The following is a 3,936-nucleotide window of genomic DNA, read 5'->3' as shown; positions in this document are numbered from 1 at the left end:
TGTGGGCCACTTTGGTTATTTTATTTCCAAAAATATATTTTTGCTCATTTAAAATGTTATATTTTCCATTTTAACACTCCTCAAGTCAATTTGATATCTGATTAGGCTCTAAACTGGCCTTGGGCCTTAGAGTTCGAGCATCATCAAGGAACGGGAGCCCGAGTTGTAAAAGGTACAAAATGTGGTCTTTACAGTAATGGGACTTCATCATTTTTCTCAAGACTCTATCTCCAATGGAAGGAAGCCATAACCAAGTTACTCAAATCTCAACAAATCAATGCTATAAATGTCAAAAAACGTTTAAGAATTGGTTCATGTGCCTAAAGGGAATATTTTGGGAAAATGTGGTTTGGAGAGCATAAAGGGATCTCCAGCATAACCCTCTAAAGTGGGCTTAGAGTTTGACACCTGACTTGGGGTGTTGAATCCTACTTTCTAGGGTTCAAATCTTAGTTGCAACACCAAAATTCTTTCTTAACACCTGCATTGATCCTGTTGGTTGAACATAGCCTCAGAAATCTCAACATTTAATGCAGGATTACTCAAAGGACAAGGATTTGCTGCAAACAAGTTTGCAGCACTTCCTGCATGTGTCAAGATATTAGAGAGACACCTATCCATGACCAATTTAAAGAAAACTTCTGTTAAGTTCTTAACGTTCTCTCTCTCTCACACACACACGGAAAAAACAAAAATGCAAAATTTTCTCTATCTTCAAACCCCCCCCCCCACACTGTCTCTCTCTCTCTCTTTCCCTTGTTCATCTCACTTCTCAGATACCCAGCCCTTTCACTGCAACTCAAATCCCAAATCACCACATCTCAAACCCATTTTTGCCAAGACATTAAGACACCACAAAAACCACTACCACTGCCACAAAATCTCTCCCAAACCACCACCAAAACTTCTGCCAAACTCAACAGATTGCAGAAATTGTTCAAACCCATAACCATCAATTTCACCAACCCACTCAAATTCTTCACACAAATTCAACCCTCATCAAAATTGAATTCCAAAAACCCATTAAACCCTGTTCAATGAGAAACCCAACACAAAAAAATAAATAAATAAAATAAAATAAAATAAGAAACCCATAAACCAAAATCAAACCCCAAAAACCCATCAAACCCTTATCAAAATCAGATCTTAAAAACCCATTAAACTCATTCAATGAGAAACCCATAAACCAAAATCAATCCCCAAAAAACTCATCACAGCATCGAAAGAGAAGGGTGAACGAGTGCGAGGAGAGAGAGAGAGAGAGAGTCTTGAGAGAGATTACAGCAAAGAGGCGGCATTGGAGTAGTGATTTTTGGCGGCGAAGTAAGACTGGTGGTGAGGGATGAGTTGGATGTGGCGGGCTATGCTAGGCACCAAGGATGTGGCTAGGTTTTTGAGAAGAAGAGGATAGAGGAAGGAGAGAGAGAACGTTGGTGGATTTTGAAGAGAGAGAGAAGGATTTGTGATTTTATTTTTTCTCGTGTGTGTGATAGAGAAAGAGAGTAAGATGAGAGAAACGTTAAAAACTTAACAGAGTTTTTTTTTTTTTTTTTTTTTTTTTTTTCTAACTGGTCATGGACAAGTGTCCTTTTAATATTTTGACACATATACTAATATGCAAGAAGTGCTGCAAACTTGCTTGTAGCAAATCCTTGTCCTTACCCAAATATTCACCCTTGTGTCATGTTGCCCAAAGAAACAAGACAGCCCCAAAAGAAGATCAACCATTTATAGTGAAATCCTAGGATGGAAAGTCTGCCATTCTGCCTCCTGACCAGTCCTACATTTTTGGATTTTTTTACTAATCACCCCCTTAAGCTCCACTATAAAAGGGTAATCACATCAGCCCCATAAACACACACTAACCCCTCTGAAATTTCAATCATTCTTATCACTTTGCCATATTTTAGCTTGTAGTTTAACTCTCCCCAGCTAATAAATCATCCTTCTTAGCACACACTCACTTAACCTCAAACATTCTTCTTCCTTTTTAGCATATCCTAAGTCCATAAATACTTCCTAATCAATCATAAACAACCATTTTCTCATTAAAGACTTAGTTTTAGCATTAGTTCTACCATAACATTACAAGCTTATACACCTACTCACTCAAAACAACCTATACTACCAAACTCATACCCCACATACATATTCTACAAGAATCTTGGTTTAATACCTATTGCACTGAGCTAGAATCTCTCTCTCCCTTTACACCATACTAAATAACCCATTTCTTCTCACCATGGAGCCATTGATCTTTATTTTTTGTTTTTCTATTGAAGGATATAATGTGCTTGTAACAATAGAATTTTTCCCTTATATTAATGTAGTAGTAGCAGAAAGTACCTTAGACCCTTTTGACCAAGACACACAAGGATTGCCTGAAGTGAACACCTTCTTGAATTTGTTTAATAATTAACTGCTGGACTATAAGTATAATTTTACCCCACTGCTAGAGAATTTTATTTTCTTGTATTATTGTAATGGGACCACTAATCTATTAATTAAGTATCATGAAGTGTTTTATTGGGCCTTAACGTTGTTCTTACTAAGGTGCGGCCTGTATTTCTTGCTTGGATAGGCTTACCATTACACCTAAAGCCTTTAGGTATCATCTTAGAGTCCAACGTTAAGTTTCGGCTTGGCTTTCCCATATTTCTTTGGAGGACATCAATTTCCCCCTCAACAAACACTTTCGCAACAAATTTTAAGTAGTAAGTTGTTATTAGTTCTAATTTGAATCAACCATTTAAATTACTTTTCGGTCCACTCATAACAACCAATAACATCTTACCGCATAAGATTAATTGTGAAAGTGTTATTGACATGCATTTTAGGTCTAATAATGTGATTTTTTTTTTTAACACAATTTTAAAAAGTTGAACTAAACTCGCACATTTAAAAAATATGAGTTTTCGATAGGAATCTGTATGAAGATCTTCTCCGTTTCATGATTAAGATTATTTTTTCACAAATATTATAGTATATTAAGTGTGAAGTGGAATAAAAACATGGGTCGAAATTTCAAATTTAAGTTCACCTGATACCATAAGCAAGAGCAGGATGGGTGCCATCTACAACTACTAATGCTAATAGAAGCCCCTTTCTTGCTCAATAATCCATTTAAAATATTAAATAAATAAATAAATAAAATCTAAGTTGATAGGATTGGGTGAATTCAATCACATTTATTGTTATGTTTTGAAAGTTCAATATGTGTATAAAACACCCTTGAACGTTTAGATCCCCAATTACAAAGTTACCAATTCAAGCTCTATATCAAACAATTAATGTGTGGAACATGATAACAAGCTCATAACAGAATTGATAAACAATCTAAACCAAATATAAACACATCCACAGCAGTAAATATAAGGCAAAGATAAAGGGAAGGAAGATGCAAACACACGGACAACACACAATATGTTATCGAAGAGGAAACCGAAATCCTCGGCGTAAAACCTCTCTGCTGCCCTCCAAGCGGTCAAATAATCCACTAAAGAATGTAGTTGGAATACATGAACAGTAGAAGACCCTACAAGCGTAATCTACCCAAGTACCTAAGCCCTCCAAACTTCTTACTCCAAAGAGGTTACGCCGAACCTATTTCTTCTTTAGCTTCTCGGATTCCGCTACTAGACCATAGCATCAATCAATGTTTATTGGTTCCTTCCAAATTGTTTCTCTTAACACCAAATGAACTTTCTCACAAATATAGGTGTGGTGAGATAAGGATTTGGTCAATGACCTCTCAGGGATGTAACAATGGAGAGGAAGAGAGTAGAGGAATTTGTAGAGTCTCTAAGGTAAAGATTGGGGATGAGGCAATCTTGTTTTTCTCTAGGGTTTCTCTCACAAAATTCTCTCTGGAAGCTCTCTCAAATTAGTGGGTATAAGGGTCTATATATAATGGTGTGTGTTTGGAATATGAAGAGT

The sequence above is a fragment of the Quercus suber genome, unplaced genomic scaffold, assembly GCF_002906115.3.
Source record: "Quercus suber isolate HL8 unplaced genomic scaffold, Cork oak 2.0 scaffold_81, whole genome shotgun sequence".
Taxonomy (NCBI): Eukaryota; Viridiplantae; Streptophyta; class Magnoliopsida; order Fagales; family Fagaceae; genus Quercus; species Quercus suber.
This window is presented reverse-complemented; position numbering follows the sequence as displayed.